The sequence below is a fragment of the Heptranchias perlo genome, chromosome 31 (genome assembly GCF_035084215.1).
Source record: "Heptranchias perlo isolate sHepPer1 chromosome 31, sHepPer1.hap1, whole genome shotgun sequence".
NCBI classification, from domain to species: domain Eukaryota; kingdom Metazoa; phylum Chordata; class Chondrichthyes; order Hexanchiformes; family Hexanchidae; genus Heptranchias; species Heptranchias perlo.
Genome location: NC_090355.1, coordinates 31,084,426 through 31,106,201, shown reverse-complemented (window position 1 = coordinate 31,106,201; position 21,776 = coordinate 31,084,426). Strand labels below are relative to the sequence as shown.

General features: G+C 42.2%; 1 protein-coding gene across 3 annotated transcripts in view; it reads left to right on the top strand.

Moving 5' to 3' along the window:
* The first annotated feature begins 3,412 nt into the window (after positions 1-3,412).
* The window catches only part of LOC137300653 (nucleus accumbens-associated protein 2-like), a 96,036-nt gene continuing 77,672 nt past the window's right edge, over positions 3,413-21,776 (top strand). For all 3 annotated transcript variants that reach the window (XM_067969880.1, XM_067969881.1, XM_067969879.1), the window contains exon 1: positions 3,413-3,587. The gene's annotated coding sequence lies outside the window, so the exon portion shown is untranslated. The remainder of the gene's footprint in view (positions 3,588-21,776) is intronic.

Here is a 21,776-nt window from a genome sequence, read left to right as displayed (position 1 = left end):
CTACGATACAAATCCTACAAGTTTGAGAATTTGAATTTAGTTTTTTAAAATTCTGGAAATTAAAAAGCTGGTATCAGTAAAAGTGACCATGAAGTTGTCGGATTGTCGTTAAAAAATAAAGGCAACTGGTTCACTGATGTCAATGGAAACCTGCTGTCCTTACCAGATCTGGTCTATATGTGACTCCAGACCCACACTGACGTGGTTCACACTTGACTGCCCTCTGAAGTGGCTTAGCAAGCTACTCGGTATCCGAGGATGGGCAATTAATGTGCACCTTGCCAGCAATGCCAACATCCCGAGAATGAATTAACAAAAACTGTACATCCCTGTATTTGACGGTTTTTGCATCAGATTCTAACCAATTGGCATTGGTGTCACTTAATAATTTTCTATTATTTCAATTACTATTACTATTACTATTACTATTTTTCTATTACTTCTACCCTTGGGTTCATTTCCATACATTGTCACAGATCATTTTTTAAAGTTCCTTTGTGGGAACCAATAGAAATGTAGGGACTGTCGCTAAACATCCCTGCTGTTTTAAAAGCAATAGAACACAACAAAGTGTGGAATAAGAAAAGTGGTCTCAAGACCATGAACAGTTTAGATTGTCGTACACTCTACCTAATTTCTTTTTATTTATTCATGGGATTTGGGCACGCTGGCAATGCCAGCATTTATTGCCCATCCCTAATTGCCCTTGAGAAGGTGGTGGTGAGCCGCCTTCTTGAACCGCTGTAGTCCGTGTGGTGAAGGTTCTCCCACAGTGCTATTAGGTAGGGAGTTCCAGGATTTTGACCCAGTGACAATGAAGGAACGGCGATATATTTCCAAGTCAGGATGGTGTATGACTTTGGAGGGGAAGGTGGGGTTGGTGTTGTTCCCATGTGCCTGCTGCCCTTGGCTTCTAGGTGGTGGAGTTCACGGGTTTGGGAGGTGCTGTCGAAAAAGTCATGGCGAGTTGCTGCAGTGCATCTTGTAGATGGTAAACACTGCAGCCACGGTGCGCTGGTGGTGAAGGGAGTGAATGTTCAGGGTGGTGGATGGGGTGCCAATCAAGCGGGCTGCTTTGTCCTGGATGGTGTCGAGCTTCTTGAGTGTTGTTGGAGCTGCACTCATCTTGGCAAGTGGAGAGTATTCCATCACGCCTCTGACTTGTGCCTTGTAGATAGTGGAAAGGCTTTGGGGAGTCAGGAGGTGAGTCACTCGCTGCAGAATACCCAGCCTCTGACCTGCTCTTGTAGCCACAGTATTTATGTGGCTGGTCCAGTTTAGTTTCTGGTCAATGGTGGGGGATTCGGTGATGGTAATGCCGTTGAATGTCAAGGGGAAGTAGTTAGACTCTTGTTGGAGATGGTCATTGCCTGGCACTTGTGTGGCGTGAATGTTACTTGCCACTTATCAGCCCAAGCCTGGATGTTGTCCAGGTCTTGCTGCATGTGGGCAGAGACTGCTTCATTTATCTGAGGGGTTGTGAATGGAACTGAATTTATTTAATCTACCGAGGGTTCCCCTTTCAAAGGTAATCAAATGGAATTTTAGAATATATATTTACTCAAATCCCGCAATATTCAACTTTGGTTATTCTCGGTATGAAGATGTTGGTATGGTCCCATTCGCTCAGGAGCCTTTAAGATTACAGATTTTTAAAAAATCTCACAGACCAATGAATAACAGATTCCAAACAAAAACTGTCAATGCTGTGTGGATTAAAACATCAATAAAAAAAATCCATCAAGTTATGAACGTGACCGATGATTCATAAGGATTTTTTTATGATCAACAAACCTAGGCGAATGGCCAAGGGCCATAGTGCAGAGTATCACCAAGGTTGGAAAGAGTAGGAGGTGGGACAAATCAGGAAGTAGTGAGTAGGCGAAATCACCCTGGGGTTTTAAAAGCCTGTAGAACGTAGGAGGAAGGGAAGAGATAGAATAAAAGAAGTACGATATGTATGGATTTCTACACAGTGAGGATACAAAGATGAGGAAGAGCATATAGGATGGCATACTTGGATCTTAGGAGGAAGATAGTTGAGAAGCCAAATAAATAAACATGGTGGTAATAATACTTTTATTAATATAGTGTCTTATCATTCCAAAACATCTCAATGCTCTTCACGGATTGAATTACTTTGAAGGCGGTGACTGTGGCTATGAGGTGAATCACTTTTTTTGGAGATGTTGGTTGAGGGAGGAATGGGGGCTCAGACACTCTGAGAACTCCCCTTCTTAGAATAGAGCTAAACAATCTGTCAAGTCCACTTCAAGCATAGAAACAGACAGAGGAGACTGCTGCTTACTATCTCATGGGAAGGGCATATTAGATACTAGCTGTCTTGATTTAAAAAAAAGGCCTAGGTGCTTAGTTAAGTATGGACAGAGATAAGCAAGTTTTGCATGGATTGGTACAGGACGATTCCTGTGATTTTTGGGGCCATGGAAGCATTCATCGAGGTTATGAAGAGTTGATTGGTGGAATAAAAACAGAAAGGAAGGTTTGCCTTGTGCACCGTAAGGAATAGAGTGTCACAAACAACAATGTTACGATTTAGATTTATAAGTTTCCTTTTGTTTTATTGAAAAGTACTCTTTAAATTCCTTTATTAGGTGTGCCACTTAAAAGGGGAGGAATGTGTAAATTTGTTTTTTTCTGTTGATGATATTGGGGCAACATCTTAATTATGGATCTTTTTTTAAAAATAAAAGGCATCTTTGAAGAGGGTTATGGTGTTTCAGGACTTTTCACCTCTTGGTCTTCAGTCTGATGAGGGGGCACATACCTGAAATATTAACGTATAGAATCATAGAAGTTTACAACATGGAAACAGGCCCTTCGGCCCAACATGTCATAGAGTCATAGAGTCATAGAGTTATACAGCACGGATAGAGGCCCTTCAGCCCATCGTGTCCGTGCCGGCCATCAGCCCTGTCTACTCTAATCCCATATTCCAGCATTTGGTCCGTAGCCTTGTATGCTATGGCATTTCAAGTGCTCATCCAAATGTCCATGTCGCCCAGTTTATACCACTAAGCCAGTCCCAATTGCCTGCACTTGGCCCCATATCCCTCTATACCCATCTTACCCATGTAACTGTCCAAATGCTTTTTAAAAGGCAACATGTTTCCCTTTTGTGTACTTCCAGCACTTTCTGTTTTAGTTTTTTTGTTTTATTCCAGATTCCCAGTAATTTCAGCCTCTCCTTGTTGTCTGACTGGTTGGGGTGCGAGGGAGGGGAGTGGGTCGGAATGGACAAACCATGTGAAGGGGGAGGGGGGGGGGGGGAAACAAATGTTCCTCGCTTTGTTTACCGAGGGGCGGCGCCCGTTGCTAGGATACGCGCGTCACCGGCGAGCGGCCGCGACGTCACGTCCGTTGCTAAGCGAGCTGATTTCCGGTGCGGTCGAAGCTGCGCTTGTTTCTCCGGCGCTCTGGGGCAGAGAGCGTTGTGAGGTGAAGGGGAAAGGGAAAAAGGGAGGGGACGGGCACCCAGCGACCGACCGCCCGCCCGCCCGCTCGCTCCCTCGGCGACTCCCGTCAGCGGCCTCGGACACCGCCCGCTCTATGGAGACAAAGAGCAGGTAAAGAAGGTTATAGCCCGGCGGCTCTCACCGTGGGGTGGCGGAGGGGGAGGAGGGGGGTAAAGGCCGGGAATTGCCGGGCAGTCACCTAGCGACGTGCAGACGGGACTTTTCTCCCCGGGACGGCGGGCGGGCTGAGGGCATTTGCCGGGCGAGGGCGGGATTTAGCGCGCGCGTGTGGAATAAGCCGCAAGCGCTGAAGTTTGCAACCCAAAAAAAAAACTTCAGTAAAAGTTTCCTGTTTAAATACCCACCCCCCCAAAAAAAAAAAATCTTGTAGAGGTTTGTAAATTATTCTTAATGCCCAGTCTTTCCGTGGCTCATTGGTCTCTCTCTTTCTCTCTTATCCAGCCTGCCTGCAGAAACTGAGCAAATGCTTTCTGCATCTAGCGGGACAGGCTTGTTCTCAATGCTGGAACATGAGCAGATTGCTAATCATCTCATCAATGCAAATTTGAGGCTAGTTTTTCATTTGTAGCGTTGTAATTCTCCGTATACTATTTAATACCTTTTTTTTTTAGAAGTGACAGTAAACCATGCCTACAATATGACAGTGCACATATTAAAGAAATTTTTATTGCGAGCAACCGAACATCGCAATGCTGGCTGACAGCTCCATATGCAGGAAGTGTACTTTTTTTATTTGTTATGATTCATTGTGTTAGAAAGGATTCCATATTTTGCAGGTATGGTTGAAATCATCTGTACATTCCAATGCGTGTATTTTAGCTATCAAACACGTTTTTTGTAATGGTAACTTTAAAAAGTACACTTAGACGTGATTGATTGTGTAGATTTTTATGGTACCTGGCTTGTTTTGATTGATGCATGAGTAAACTGACATGTCACATTGTTAACGTGAAATGAAGCATGTGCTGATTTAAGTTTTATCTTTTGCCAGTGGATTACTGTACCTTTTAATAATACTGGTTATCTGGTTTGTATGGGTTACAGCATATTGAATTGGCATTTTTCCTCAGCGTGCAGCTGGGTGTAGGTCAGTTCCATTTTTTAGATTGAATATATTGGGTAAACTTACCTGTAAATGTGTTCTAAAGAAGTAACACAATTTAATCTGAATTCTCAAGTTGTTCTGTAATATCGTTGCAGTGGGCCACGTGTGACCCCTGAGCCATGACAATCCGGACCTCAAAGCCTAGGCAACTCGACCCTATTTTTGCTTATATTTCCTGGTTGTCTTGTTCTGAATTTTGTGGCTTGGAGAGAGTTATCCTTAATGTTGTTTCCCCTTTGGTGGGCAAATCCTAAATCAGAACATCGTGATGTTGGTGAATGGAATGAATGAATGGAACTGGGATTTAATCTTTAGACGTGACCTCCAAGGCTCCCATGGTATACACCTTAACTAGCCGACAAAGAATAAACCTTGGCTACTCCTGCTGTAACACGGTATCAGAATTTGCTTATGATTCATGTTAGTTTCAGTTTACCGATATTATCTCTTCAGTTTTGTATGTAATGCTGTTGCGGGCACGATGCCATAGGTTTGGGTCCAATACTCCTAGTGGAACTAAAAAAAAGTGCAACTGGAGGTCACAGCAGAGAATTTTCCTTGGCAGTGTGCTAACTGGGCTATCAATTTTGCATGTGTGTATAAAGCTGGTAATTCTGCTGCAAGATCACAATTGCGCAGCTATGTTCAATTACCACGCTTCCTGTTTCTGGGGATGGCGAGGAAGTTGCATTGACTAGATGGCTTGTCATAAAGACTGTAAATCAACCAGTTATTTGTTAAAATCATGTATCTAGGTGGTAGTGAATGGGACTGCCTTAAAAATCTAATCTGAAAGCCTATTAAAACACAAGAATATGAGAATAGGCCATTTGGCCCATCAAAGATTATCCTTCTGATTCAGCCTAGCATCTAACTGTATTTTGAATGGAGCTAATGTCTGGCTCTTCCACCTTTTGTTGACCTAGATGGTCTTTAATAAATATTAATTTCTGTAAACACAAAAATGACCTCAAAACAGAAAAATTCATGCTGGGAAATTCAGCAAACTGCATATGCAAAGATGTGGTTGCAACGGAAGTAAAAAAAAAAAAAAAATCCGGTTGAAGGCCAAGGCTTTTCAGACAGACTGAAGTCTTAAAGTAAAAACTTTTAAGGAAGGCATTAAAGCACACAAGACAGCGGGTAAACTTACTATTATTGTGAAATACATAATTTGTTGAATTTTTAAAATATCTCCTTTTGAATCCTTATTTTGAGCATTACAAATTTCAGCTACTGAGGAAAAAATGGCGAATGAAAAATTTTCAAAAAGGATTTTGACTTATTCAGTAAGTGTATCAACAAAGTGTGACACAGCATGTCTTTTTTAAATTATAAAATACTGACAATTTCCTCTGCGATTTTTTCCATTATGAATTCTGACATGTTTCTATGGGGTTTTTCCATTATGCATAGTTACATAATAAGCTGGCATGAAGTAAGGTTTGTGGGCTGGAAATGTGTGCATACGCAGATTTTAGAAAATATTTCGAAATACCTTGAAGAGGTACCCCCTCCCACTAACCATTTTTTTTCTAATATTTCCTCACAGCGTATCCTCTTTACACTTGGGACCATTCTTGTTGCTATTCTGTCCAATGCATGCATGGCCCTTTTGAAGACATAGCAACCAAAATTGTACACAGCACTCCTGAGTGTGCTCTGGTCAGCGCGTTATAAAACGTCAATGTAACCTCTGTAGACTTGTACTCCACTGTTCCAGCTGTGTATCCCAATATTGTTTTTGCCTTTTTAATTACGTTTCCATATTTTCGCCTTGATTTTGAAGTGATGAGTCTACTGTTATCTGCAGGTCCCTTTCTGAGTCTCCCTGTGGTAATTCTGTTTCCTTCATTGTATACTTTTTTTGGCTCTTTGTCTGCTGAACTGCATCACTGATTTGAATCCTTCACAAATAGTTATCTATGTGATCTGTCCCTTTAGAGCCAAGCCATGCTATTTCTGATGTGTGGGTTAAAAATTCACAGGTACACTGTACTGTGAAGTATAGCCTATTCTACATGCAATGTGATGTACCTGTTCCTTTTATAATTGGAGTTTTAGGTAAACTTTGTGAAACAATTGTATGTGAAGGTTTAAAAGTAATCCAAGGGTTCCCTAATATGCCATATTTTGCCAGTATTTATTTCACTGATAATGAAACATTAATTCAGTGAGTGAGTGGTAAATGAATGAGACAGTGGGAGCAGTTAGTATTGATTCATTCAAATGCAAATTAGATAAATTTCTTACAGAAAATAATATTTTGGGATACAGTATACAAGTAATTTGCGATATGACGTGTGGTGAGTGTAGCATGCTTGGAAGGAACAGATGACTTTGGACCTATAGAAACATGGAAAATAAGAGCAAGAGTAGGCCACTTGGCCCTTCGGGCCTGCTCCGCCATTCAAAATGATCATGGCTGATCGTCTAACTCAGTACCCTGTTCCTGCTTTTTCCTCCTATCCTTTGATCCCTTTAGCATTAAGAAATATATCTATCTCCTTCTTGAATACATCTAATAACTTGGCCTCCGCTGCCTTGTGGTAGAGAATTCCACAGGTTCACCACCCTCTGAGTGAAGAAATTTCTCCTCATCTCTGTTCTAAGTGGCATACCCCGTATCCTGAGACACTGACCCCTGGTTCTGGACTCCCCAGCCATCGGGAACATCCCCCCCACCCCCTGCACCTAGCCTGTCTAGTCCTGTTAGAATTTTATATTTTGGATAAGATCACCTCTCATTCTTCTAAACTCTAGTGAATTTAGGCCTAATCGACCCCATCTTTCCTCATACGTCAGTCCTGCCATCCCAGGAATCAGTCTGGTAAATCTTCGTTGCACTCCCTCCATGACAAGGACATCCTTCCTCAGATAAGGAGACTAAAACTGCACACAATACTCCAGATGTGGTCTCACCAAGGCCCTGTATAACTGCAGTAAGACATCCCTGCTCCTGTACTCAAATCCTCTTGCAATGAAGGCCAACATACCATATGGTTCCCAAAGCTCTCCTCCACTGGGATTTTCCCTGCGTCATGTCTAGGTCTGTTGTAGACTAATTGATAGAGATTGATTGTCATGATTAGTCAACAACTCCATTATCCTGTGACTACCAGGTTGGTAGAAGGTGAACTAGATGGACCGTGGTCTTTTCTCATCTAGCAATTCCTATGTTCAATTACCTTAAAACCTGATGTTTAAGTTGCATCTTTGTGCAAGTTTTTCATTCTGCAAATCCCAGTTTTGGGCACAAGTTTTGAAGGGCACTCGACAAGTTTTACGAGGTGCGTAGCTTCCCGTCCCTGTCGTTAAAGCATCTCTTGCATCCTGGTTGCCATTTTATTCTGTCTGTAATGCCTTTAATGCCCAGCATTGCGAAAATGCCATAAATTCATGCAGATGGGTCAATTCAATACAGGTTTCGTATGAATTGTCTAAAATTAGAAATGTTTAGGATTGTATATAGGCAATGAATATGATTGTAAGGCAGGAACTATAGTCCTGATGTAGTGGTACTCAACGAACAGACCCAAGATCCAAATCTGGAACTCCTATATTCCCTTGTTCTTCCTTGGCCTCTCTCATGTAAAAATTTAATTTAGGCTTTTTCTGCATATAGTGTTTACACCATCCTGAGTGCTGGAAGGTGATGTGACTGCTTCCCTCAGAATGTATTCTCATCAGTAGAGCTCAGAGGGCAGTCGACCTCTTTCTCAGCTCAGCAAGCTCCAGAATGGTTCAAAGTTAACGTTTTTGAGCTCCTGCCCCTTGTGCTGCCTAAATGCTTGCTTATCTTCGCTTATGTTTTGTTTTTAAAACTAAAGGACAGCTGTAGTGGGATGTGGGTAGGTATCCTTTTAATAGAGGTGACACCTGCTGTTGTATCTTGAAGTTGTATAACCATGGTGTAGATTAGATACTAATGGTACAGCCTTCCTGAATTTGTATATTTAAAACAGTTCAATAAAATTGAGGTGAATCACTGAGCTCTGGAAGTAGAATATGTAACACCCTAATGTTTAGAGAGCAAGGTGCTGATACTATAGAATCATACAGCACAGATGGAGGCCATTCGGCCCATCATGCCTGTGTCAACTCTTTGAAAGAGCTAGCCAATTAGTCCCACTCCCTTGCTCTTTCCTCATAACCCTGTAAATTTTTGCACTTCAAGTATTTATCCAATTCCCTTTTGAAAGTTATTAAATCTGCTTCCACCACCCTCTCGGGCATTGCATTCCAGATCATAACAACTCGCGCTGTAAAGATGTTTCTCCTCATGTCACCTCTGCTTATGCCAACTACCTTAAATCTGTGTCCTCTGGTTACCAACCCTTCTGCCAGTGGAAACCAGTTTCTCCTTGTTTACTCCATCGAAACCCTTCATGATTTTGAACACCTCGATCAAATCTTCCCTTAACCTTCTCTGCTGTAAGGAGAACAACCCCAGATTCTCTAGTCTCTACACATAACTGATGTGTCTCATCCCTGGCACCATTCTAGTAAATCTCCTCTGCACTCTCTAAGGCTTTGACATCCTTCCTAAAATATGGTGCCCACAATTGGCCACAATACTCCAGCTGGGGCCTAACCAGTGTTTTAACATAACTTCCTTGCTTTTGTACTCTATGCCTCTATTTATAAAGCCATGGATCCTGTATGCCTTTTTAACAACCTTCTCAACTTGTCCTGCCACTTTCAAAGGCTTGTGTACATACACCCCCAGGTGTCTCTGTTCTTGCACCCCCTTTACAGTTGTACCATTTAGTTTATATTGCCTCTCCTCATTCTTCCTACCAAAACAAATCACTTCACATTTCTCTGCATTAAATTTCATGTGTCTGCCCATTTCACTAATCTGTCCTGAAGTCTGTTACTATCCTCCTCACTGTTTACTATATTTCTGAGTTTCGTGTCATCTGCAAATTTTGAAATTATACCCTGTATACCCAAGTCCAGGTCATTAATATATATCAAAAAGAGCAGTGGTCCTAATACTGACCCTTGGGGAACACCATCGCACACTTTCCTCCAGTCTGAAAAATAACCGTTCACCTCTACTCTCTGCTTTTTGTCCCTTAGCCAATTTCGCATTCACCCAGCATCGCCCCTTTAAACCCATAGGCATCAATTTTGCTAACCAGTCTATTGTGTGGTACTTTAATGCCTTTTGAAAGTCCGTATACACATCAACCGTACTACCCTTATCAACCCTCTCCGTTCCTTCATCAAAGAGCTCAATCAAGTTAGTCTAAACATGATTTGCCGTTAACAAATCCGTACTGGCTTTCATTTATTAGCCCATATTTCTCCAATGCTGCTGTTAGTTATGCTGCGTAGTCTCCAAGTAACTTTATTGAATTTTCTAATTCCTCCAAGGCGCCTTTAATATGTTGTGGTTGATGAACTTTACCTAGCCTCTAAAGACTTGGTCATCAAAGTTTAAAAGTGGATTCCTTTATGATGAGAAAGCTGCATATGCCCTCCATCCTGCAGCTCTTTGGCAGAAGCCAATATATTTTATCTCAATGGATACTTTTCCATCAGGAGTCACATGGCAGTCGGGTTTGATCAACATGGCAGATTGGCAGGTTACTAGCAAGCCAGTTTTCTTTCTGCTGGCTGCTGCCCAGGGCAGTGGTTAACATGGAGTCTTCACTCCACCAAAATGTAGCTTTGCACCTCGTTCAGAGAAACAAAATGTGCTCTGCAGAAATTTCTTATGATGTATTTTGAGTTGGCCTCTGAGAGCATGTGGAAAGAGGTGGTGATAGATTCATGAAGTCTTAAATTACTGTACAGTAGGAGCATGCTGCACTGATTGTGGATTTTTATGAGGAAGTGCAAATCTTTCCTGAGCCTGAGGTGTGGGACTATTACGCAGTATTGATTTAATCTCTGTATTTTTAGCAGAGCCAGATCTAATGTTCATATGTGTGATTGTGCCTGATGGGTTGGCAATTTCAATTTCCCTATAGTGAATGTATCCTTGTGAGAGTGGTATTAGCTGAGATTATCTGTATCGGGCACCATTCTGGCTACTTGCCTGCAGCGTCTGTCATTTGCAAAAACATAGCGCTATGTGATCTTATCACTGTATCAGAGTGCAGTCTTTTTCCCATCAGCACTTTTTTCCCCCCACCCCCCCAAAATCCCATTTTCTCCCTTGCTTTCCTGAAAGTGTTGGAGAGTTACTGCTGGGTATACCAACACCTCATTTATTTAGCCATCTTCATGAGTAAGCTATTTGACCATGGAGGCCATCATAGCAAGTCCAATCCTGTCCTCACTGAGTGGATACTTTTCCAGCAGGGGTCATTAGTTGACTTATTTTGACACCCCGGTGCAATACTGAAGGAGTGCTGCACTGTCGGATGTTTGCTGTCTTTCGGATGATACGTTAAACTGACACCCTGTCTGCCCCCTCAGGTGGACATAAAAGATCCCATGGCACTATTTTGAAGAGCAGGGATGTTCTCCCTGGTGTCCTGGCAAACATTTAGCCCTCAACCAACATTTTTTTAAAAAAGCCCTGATTATCCGATCATTATCACATTGCTGTTTGTGGGATCTTGCTGTGTTCAAATTGGCTGCCATATTTCCTACATTACAACAGTAGCTACACTTCAAAAGTACTTAACTGGATGTAAAGTGCCTGGGGACACCCAAACGCTGAGAAAGGCGCTATAAAAATGCCATTCTTTTCTTTTTCTATCAATCAGTGAAAATGTCTGTCAAAGTGTGCGCATATGTTGTCCGTAGTTTGAATTTACATTCAAATTTTTAGGGATTTGGCACATTGAGGGTTCGTCTAAAGAAATCCAATTGAGGGTGGTCATGCTCCTTTATGCTATAAATTTGAGTGCAGACATAAAAATAGTTAAATTTGAAGTTTTTTCTCTTTATATAAGTGCTGACATAATCAGAATTGTGGACATCTTGGATGAATTTTTACGTTAATGTCAAAAGTGTCAGCATCTAGAGAAGAGCTGATTGTGATTTTAAAAGGCCAATGGCATGGTATTTTAAAATTGGGGCTAGTCTTCGGGGTTCCACTGTACCTGATTTCGACATGAGCCCTCAAGACCCATGAAGTGGGATCCAGCTTCTAGCAACAAATGTCTTTAGGGTTTTATGGAGAAGTTAAGATGTGAGCCTGTGGCTAAATTCCACAATTAATAAAAAAAAACACTCTCTTAATGGTTGTTGCTCCAAACTTTTGTATATTAAGCACCTTTAAAACTGTAGAACTTAAGTTTAGAGTTTAAGCAGAGTTTAAAATCTGGTGTGTTTTTAGTGGGGTTACTTTGCAGTGAGAGTCTGATGGGCTGGAAACACCTCTCTGCTCTGTGCAGCAGTTTTAAATGATCTCGCCCTTTTAATTCGCCCTGTGCTCCGAACAGTAGGGAATCATCTGAGTTTGTTGACATTAAAGCGACAGTTCGTGCGATAGCTGTTTCACTGCTGATTAAGCTCTTAGTTCAGAGTGTCTTTTATTTGAATGACCTGGAATAGAAGGTTAAGTAAAATGTGCTGGTCTGGGCAGTAGCTATGATAATACGTAAAGAACACAATGTGCGCCTTCCTGAGTCATTTCACAACTTTCCAAATCAAGGCGAAGTAACAGCATGGTTTCAGACTGTGGGCTGAAAATACCATTTGCTATTGGTGCCGTTAATTAATGTTTTTAACGCACAGCATGATCCATCCAAGTCTTAACTACTTCTGTTGGCAGTTTAACTTCCAGCATATTGCATCGTGGAGGGAAAGAATCATAATTGGCTATTAGTTAACCAGGAAATGTATTTAAGATTTAAAACTTAGATAGTTGCCTTTCTTATCCTTTTGCATTCTTGTCACTCTGTTTTCTTCTCATTATTATCTAGTTTATTTCATTATTTGGTCATACCTTTCTGAATGCCACCATCTCCTGAACAATTGAATCTTTTTAGAGAGGAGATGACGAGGCTGGCAGGGTGGATACTGACATGGCAAGACTGACAGTGAGTGATAGTCTGGAAGTGTGCTTTTCATCTTTTTGTTTTTAAAATGAGCTGTTGATCAGTGCTAAGACTGAATGTTGGGAGGTATCGCAGCACAGTTTGCAAAGCTAACTCTTGACATTGGCAATGCAAATATCTCTTTTTCCCCCAACCCCCCAGTAAAATGGCTGAAGAATCATAAGTAAGGTTTTATATACAAACGGTTATATTTCCAGGAAATAATTTAGCAATTGTCTGGCTTTTATAACAGACTTTCAAGGGACATGACTATTTTAAAAATGCTATCCTATTCATATTTTGCTTATGGTTTTAGTTTTTGAAAAATAATACATTTGTGTGATATACTTTTTATATTTGCTCTCCAGTAGTGCCCCAACTGTAACTAGATTCTGATTCATTCTTTTAAACCCCACCTGATTTCCTGCAAAATACAAACTTGGGGCAATGCTTAACAAAGCTGTGGATTTGGTAGCTCCCAATGTTACTAATGACTAAAATCTCTTGGTTCATTGGATAGTGCCCTGGGAGTGGCAGGCGAGAAGTATCGTTGAATCGTATTAAGATTTTTGTTTTTAGTGATCAAACAACAATAAAAGATCATTTTAAAAGTTAGAAAATAAAGCACACAACATGAAAAAAACATTCAATCCACCATGGCTGTTCTTTCCACAGATTATGTACAATCTACCCTACTGCAGACTCAGTAGTACTCGTTTTTCCTGAAAGTTATAAATAAATACTCGCTGATCCCTCAAAAATCATCAATTTAGAATAGTCATCCTCACATCTCCATTGGGTAATAAGAGTCATCTTTTTTTCATAATATTGAATTATTTTCCCCCAGCATCCCACCTCTTTCTGTGCCCTTAGAACCCTGCAGTTTCTCAAAAATATAATTTGAAGTTTAAAACATCTTGCGAAACTGCAGAGATTACCTGAAAGGGGGCAATGTTGTCTGTCGGGCAACTAACTGCTGCAACTTGGATGCTTTCATAATTAGCATGATTGTCTTGCCATGTCTCCCCCTTAACAACAACTTGCATTTATATAGCACCTTCAATGTCGTAAAATGCCCCAAGGTGTTTCACTGGAGCTTTATCAGACAAAAATTGACAGAGCCAAAGAAGGAGACATTAGGACAGATGACTCAAAGCATGATCAAAGAAGTAGGTTTTAAGGAGTGTCTTTAAAGGAGGAGAGAGATGAGAGGTTTAGGGAGGGAATTTCAGAGCCTAAAGCATAGATGGCTGAAGGCACAGCCGCCAGTGGTGGGGCAAAGGAAGTAGGGGATGCACAAGAGGCCAGAGTTGGAGGTAAACCTGCCGAAAAGTACTGAGCGGTAGTGGTGTGTTTCCATGAATTCTGGCTGCCATCCAGTATTCTACCCAAGAGAGCATTCTTCATCTGTGAGGCTAGACAGCGAGTATCAGGCTATTTGACTATGGGGTTATCCAACCTCACCTAACGTCCATTCACATTCATTTTCCAGTTATATAGTTACGTGAAAGTGATCAGCAGCAAGGAACTCTTGCTGATTTTTTTTTTCTTCTTCCCTGCCTAGCCTAGAGGTTCTGGGGCCAGTTAAAGTGCCCCAGGTGCAGTCCCGGCTGAGATCAAATAAATTGGCAGAGACGGGGGATGAAAGCTGGGACTGTTTGATCTGTATAGTTCAACACTACACTGGCAAAAAAAATAGACATGGATTGGCTATAGTCCTTTTGAAAGGGATCTTGAGTGAGGAGGGCATTTCCAGTTAAAGAAGGTAAATGGTTTGTTAGTTGGGATGGTAAGTACTGGGCTATAGGACCCCTGGAGCATTGCTTGATTGCTTTAGGTCAATATCCCAATTTCCCAGAGTCTTAACCTAAATTGGCTGCAGACAGTTTGTGTTTTTGCCTTTCTCAGGAACTTGCATGGTTAGGGGCAGGTCAGTTGTGTATGAATTGCATTGTCTCTGGGTGAGGTGGGTGTGATCATCTTTTCCAAGTCTTACCTTGGAAGCCAAACATTGTGCATCTGGTGCTTTAGCCCATATGATGAAGGCAAGTTCCTATTTTCCTATTTGGGAAGTAAATGCATAGAATAGAAAGTCCATGCCTAGTGTAGGTATCTAATATCCTTACCCTTTGCACATATCACTGAATGGTAGAAAACATCAGCCACTGTCTCTGTGCTGAACTCATCAACTGTGACTGTCTTTAGTCCTGATGAAATCTTTTTTTTAAAAAAAGAAATTGCTTGCCATTTAGACTTGGAATGTAGGTACTTGATGTGACTTGTGATTTGTTTCTTTAGCTAAAGGCTCCCATGCTGTATGCAATATCAATTTTATTGCATATGGAGGAGGAGGATTTAACACTTATCAAGTTTTTTTTGAGGTCAAGGCATAACTATTTTGACAACACTGCCCTCCTTAGTTTTGTAATATGCATTAACTCTGATTATGTTTTCCTGTTTAGGGGTGGGTGGGAAATGTCCATTTTACAAGAGTCCACGAAATGATGAATGCTGACTATTGTATTGGCAGGATTGCATCAGAAGAGTCTGATCAAAGTGGCATCTCATAACTCAGTGATACGAGAATAGTGTAACATTCCATATTTACCGTGACTGAAACTTTGCTTGGTAAACCACTAACACCATGGATCAGCGATTCATTGGATTATAAAATGCTAATGTAAGAAAAGTACAGTTGGCTTTACATTCAGTGTTTATATGATTTATATCAATTAGTGTTAATTGTATTCAGGTAGTGAATATCAATTGGGGACTCTCTTGTATCCTTTTCATAGGAGAGCTTAGCTTAGGGTGTGGTGTGTGTAAGAGGAATCTCGGTGAATAAAGGCTTGGAAGCAACTGAAGACCAGGCTCTAGAATTCTATCTTTCATCACATGGCTATCCAATTTTAACATTCAGTCCTCTTATTCTGTTACATTGGCTGCTTTAAGAACATAAGAACATAAGAAATAGGAGCAGGAGTAGGCCAATCGGCCCCTCGAGCCTGCTCCGCCATTCAATAAGATCATGGCTGATCTGATCCTAACTTTTCTGCCTTCATAATCCCACTCCCCTCCCCATCCGTGAGCTGTGTTTGGGAAGTGAGGAGACAAGATGTGGGACTGGTCTGGATAGTGGATTTTGTGTTTAGCAAAGTGGGGCCAATCCCTCTTCTTTCCCCCCCCCCCCCACACCCTTCCATCGTTCCCCATAATGGAATGTCCTTCTGAATTGGTTTAGTAGATAACGTATGCTTAGCTGCAATGTGATTGCTGGAATATTGTCACGCACTTAGCACCTTTTACTCTAGAAAATGCCCCAAGACGCTTTACATAGGGGCAGGAGAAGGAATGAGTGAAAACCAGAAGCTCTAGTGCGAATATTAGGTAGAGTGACCGAAAGCTTAAGTTGAAAATATGATTGTTGAGAAGTTTTTAAAGGTGGAGAGAGAAGTGAAAGGTTTTAGATCGGGAGGTCTGCAGAAACAGCTGAAGGCTCTGCTGTCAATGGTGGGACAAAGGTGGGATGCATGAAGAGCCAGAATTGAAGGACCAAATTGCAGGGATAGACTGGGTCCAGGCCGTGGATGGATTTCAAGATGAAGATGACAATTTGAAATTTAATGCACAGGAAGCCCATGTAGATCGTAGATGGGAGTGATGAGTGAGCAGAACTGTTCTGATACAGTGTCCCTTTGATGAGACCTTTTGTGCTTGCATTAGGATTTTTGTAGAACATTTTAACGGCAAAAAGATGGTGAGGGAAATTTATGTATCAATTATGAAAAAAAAATTGTAACACTGATCATTCAAGTATAAAACTGCAAAGCAAAAGGGGATCATGTGTGTTAAAATCAATGCTCATTGTACAGTCTCCTATACTAATTTGTTCTTTCCCAAGACCAGACAACTGGAATCCCTTACCTCCCTCAATCAATCTTTCCTTCTGTTATCTACAGGGTTTTAAACAACAAGGTTGGTATCATCTCATCAGCCTTGTTGTCCTTTATTTTGGACTTTGACCCTTAACTTTTTTTGTTTCTGAATTACATATATTTATTAAAAAGTTAAATCCTTTTCCCACAAGATCCACCTCAGACTTGGTTATTTTGAGATGACCTTGCACTGCATATAAAAACTGCAGTACTTCCTCATTGACCCAGTTAATCATTTCTTCTGCAATTGACTCATAATTATAAGTAAAAATTATAATCTCGCTTTAGTTTACACCGGAGGTGCAGTTGTATACATTGGGTGATATTTGGGATATAAAAATTTGTATATTTGGTGAAATATTGTAAGCTGGCTCCAGCTGATTTGGGAATTCTGAATAAAGGGTGACTGGAAAAGTGGTAATTTACAGACTCTGACTTGAGGGTATATATTTTTGAGAGTCATGTACCTGTCCTCTGGCTAGTGGCAATCTGAATACTGTTTTGAAACCTAATACCTTTGAAAAAGCTGAGGACATTTTGGAGGTTGCTGGTGAGTACACTTGGGTGCCTGGTTCAAGCCACTGTATTGTGTAATATTAAAACTTGATGATGGAATTGGTTAATTTTCCATGGAGAACTTTGATCAGTTCGTAGCTGTTACAAAGATACTTTTAAGAACTGTGTATAAAGGCTGGGACAGGAAATTGTATTTTTCCATGGTCTTAAGAAACCTTTTTGATGCACTGTTATAGTTGCAATATTTCCAAGATTTCACAATTTATATGCTGCACACTTCTTTGCTCAGGAAAAATGTGTTGATGTGTGCCAATCTCAATAAGCTCTGTGGCACCAGTGTTCTATGACAAGGGACTTTCACTTCTCTCTTTTTCCTGTAAATTTTGCATATATGCAGTGTTTTGTGACATTTTGCTTTGACTTAGTATTTAGAGACTCAACTTGTTTTTTGAAGTAAATGTATTTAATGTTAAAAGATCAAAGTACTGTACAGAATTACCTGGGTATGTTGGGTGATACTATAGCACGGCCCAACTGACCATCTGTTTTTCTAATTCCATTGCTGCGATTGTCTTATTTGGGTATGTAAGGACTTGATAGTAGACAGATATTCAGACCGATGCCAGCTTTTTGTCTCCATACATATGTACATACATGGAAATGTATGGGTAGATAGTGTTGTGTTCTAGGTGTCGGGGCTGAAAGCTCAACTGCAGAACCACGATGATAGCATTCATTGATGCACTGGCCTAGACTTAATTGCCCATGATAAACCTATTGGTTTTGGCCAGCAGACTAGTGTTAATTTTCAGGCCTATGCTTATGCATGTAAAAAACTCAGTGAGTGATTTTGAGAACATTACTGGTTATGTTTGATAGAATGTGAATCACAAGGTAGTTTTATAGGAATGCTCTGTGTGTGGTCATTACACACGCACAATTGAAGTTGTGCTTTATCAGAATATTTCAATATTCTTTGAAGTATGGTTGTTCAGATATCTCACTTTTGTAAAACATTTAATTTGGCACCTAATAACACTCTTGAATCTGAAATGTGAAATATCAGATGCATAAATTTGGTATCTAAACATCACATTTGGTAGATTACATGTCTGAACTTTATTTTTAGGACCCAGCTTGACATGCTACATCTTTCCGTCTCTAGTCTATCTAATTTGCCTCACTGTAGACAATTAGGGTACAGTCTACTCTTAGTTTGAATTAAGCAACTTTGAATTATCTAATTCATTTTCTTTTTAGCAACAAATTCCCACATTTCTGTTATTTGTGTTGCTTAATTCAAATTGTTGGATAATTCACATTTTTGTAGTGCAATAACGACTTGGAATTATCAGGAGTAGACTGTAGCTGGGCCGTGGTTACTTATTGTGGAAATTGTCTGCATGTCATCAAGATTAGAGTGAAGAATGAGGAGAGGCAATATAAACTAAATGGTACAATTTTAAAGGGGGTACAGGAACAGAGACACCTGGAGGTGGATGTACACAAATGTGTGGAGTTGGCAGGACAAGTTGAGAAGGCTGCTGTAAAATCATATGGGATCCTGGGTTTTATTAGTAGAGGCATAGAGTACAAAGCATGAAAGTTATGCTAAACCTTTATAAAACACTGGTTAGGCCTCAGCTGGGTATTGTTTTCAATTCTGGACAGCACACTTCAGGAAGGATGCCATGGCCTTATAGAGGGTGCAGAAGAAATTTACTGGAATGGTACCAGGGGGGATGAGGGACTTCAGTTATGTGGAAAGACTGGAGAAGCTGGGGTTGTTCTCCTTAGAACAGAGAAGGTTCAGAGGAGATTTGATAGAGGTGTTCAAAATCATAAATGGTTTGATATGGTAAATAAGGAGAAGCTGTTTCCAGTGGCAGAAGGGTCGCTATCCAAAGGACACAGATTTAAGAACATAAGAAATAGGACCAGGAGTAGGTCATATGGCCCTTCGTGCCTGCTCTGCCATTCAATAAGATCATGGCTGATCTTCGACCTCAATTCCACTTTCCCGCCTGATCCCCATACCACTTGATTTCCTGGAGTCCAAAAATCTATCGATCTCAGTCTTGAATATACTCATGATGTGGAGGTGCAGGTGATGGACTGGGGTGGACAAGTGTAAGGAATCTTACAACACCAGGTTATAGTCCAACAAATTTATTTTAAAATCACAAGCTTTCGGAGATTATCCCCTTCGTCAGGTGAATGAGTGAAAGGTTCTCAAATCGCATATCTTATTTTTTTTTATTCGTTCACGGGATGTGGGCGTCGCTGGCAAGGCCGGCATTTATTGCCCATCCCTAATTGCCCTTGAGAAGGTGGTGGTGAGCCGCCTTCTTGAACCGCTGCAGTCCGTGTGGTGACGGTTCTCCCACAGTGCTGTTAGGAAGGGAGTTCCAGGATTTTGACCCAGCGACAATGAAGGAACGGCGATATATTTCCAAGTCGGGATGGTGTGTGACTTGGAGGGGAACGTGCAGGTGGTGTTGTTCCCATGCGCCTGCTGCCCTTGTCCTTCTAGGTGGTAGAGGTCGTGGGTTTGGGAGGTGCTGTCGAAGAAGCCTTGGCGAGTTGCTGCAGTGCATCCTGTGGATGGTGCACACTGCAGCCACAGTGCGCCGGTGGTGAAGGGAGTGAATGTTTAGGGTGGTGGATGGGGTGCCAATCAAGCGGGCTGCTTTATCTTGGATGGTGTCGAGCTTCTTGAGTGTTGTTGGAGCTGCACTCATCCAGGCAAGTGGAGAGTATTCCATCACACTCCTGACTTGTGCCTTGTAGATGGTGGAAAGGCTTTGGGGAGTCAGGAGGTGAGTCACTCACCGCAGAATACCCAGCCTCTGACCTGCTCTCGTAGCCACAGTATTTATATGGCTTGTCCAGTTAAGTTTCTGGTCAATGGTGACCCCCAGGATGTTGATGGTGGGGGATTCGGCGATGGTAATGCCGTTGAATGTCAAGGGGAGGTGGTTAGACTCTCTCTTGTTGGAGATGGTCATTGCCTGGCACTTATCTGGCGCAAATGTTACTTGCCACTTATGAGCCCAAGCCTGGATGTTGTCCAGGTCTTGCTGCATGCGGGCTCGGACTGCTTCATTATCTGAGGGGTTGCAAATGGAACTGAACACTGTGCAGTCATCAGCGAACATCCCCATTTCTGACCTTATGATGGAGGGAAGGTCATTGATGAAGCAGCTGAAGATGGTTGGGCCAAGGACACTGCCCTGAGGAACTCCTGCAGCAATGCCCTGGGGCTGAGATGCTTGGCCTCCAACAACCACTACCATCTTCCTTTGTGCTAGGTATGACTCCAGCCACTGGAGAGTTTTCCCCCTGATTCCCATTGACTTCAATTTTACTAGGGCTCCTTGGTGCCACACTCGGTCAAATGCTGCCTTGATGTCAAGGGCAGTCACTCTCACCTCACCTCTGGAATTCAGCTCTTTTGTCCATGTTTGGACCAAGGCTGTGATGAGGTCTGGAGCCGAGTGGTCCTGGCGGAACCCAAACTGAGCATCGGTGAGCAGGTTATTGGTGAGTAAGTGCCGCTTGATAGCACTGTCGACGACACCTTCCATCACTTTGCTGATGATTGAGAGTAGACTGATGGGGCGGTAATTGGCCGGATTGGATTTGTCCTGCTTTTTGTGGACAGGACATACCTGGGCAATTTTCCACATTGTCGGGTGGATGCCAGTGTTGTAGCTGTACTGGAACAGCTTGGCTAGAGGCGCAGCTAGTTCTGGAGCACAAGTCTTCAGCACTACAGCTGGGATGTTGTCGGGGCCCATAGCCTTTGCTGTATCCAGTGCACTCAGTCGTTTCTTGATATCACGTGGAGTGAATCGAATTGGCCGAAGACTGGCTTCCGTGATGGTGTGGATATCGGGAGGAGGCTGAGATGGATTATCCAATCGGCACTTCTGGCTGAAGATGGTTGCAAACGCTTCAGCCTTGTCTTTTGCACTCACGTGCTGGACTCCGCCATCATTGAGAATGGGGATGTTTGCAGAGCCTCCTCCTCCCGTTAGTTGTTTAATTGTCCACCACCATTCACGACTGGATGTGGCAGGACTGCAGAGCTTTGATCTGATCCGTTGGTTGTGGAATCGCTTAGCTCTGTCTATAGCATGTTGCTTCCGCTGTTTAGTATGCATGTAGTCCTGAGTTGTCGCTTCACGAGGTTGGCACCTCATTTTTAGGTACGCCTGGTGCTGCTCCTGGCATGCTCTTCTACACTCCTCATTGAACCAGGGTTGATCCCCTGGCTTGTTGGTAATGGTAGAGTGAGGAATATGCCGGGCCATGAGGTTACAGATTGTGCTGGAATACAATTCTGCTGCTGCTGATGGCCCACAGCGCCTCATGGATGCCCAGTTTTGAGCTGATAGATCTGTTCTGAATCTATCCCATTTAGCACGGTGGTAGTGCCACACAACACGTTGGATGGTGTCCTCAGTGCGAAGACGGGATTTCATCTCCACGAGGACTGTGCGGTGGTCACTCCTACCAATACTGTCATGGACAGATGCATTTGCGACAGGTAGATTGGTGAGGACGAGGTCAAGTAAGTTTTTCCCTCGTGTTGGTTCGCTCACCACCTGCCGCAGGCCCAGTCTAGCAGCTATGTCCTTCAGGACTCGGCCAGCTCGGTCAGTAGTGGTGCTACCGAGCCACTCTTGGTGATGGACATTGAAGTCCCCCACCCAGA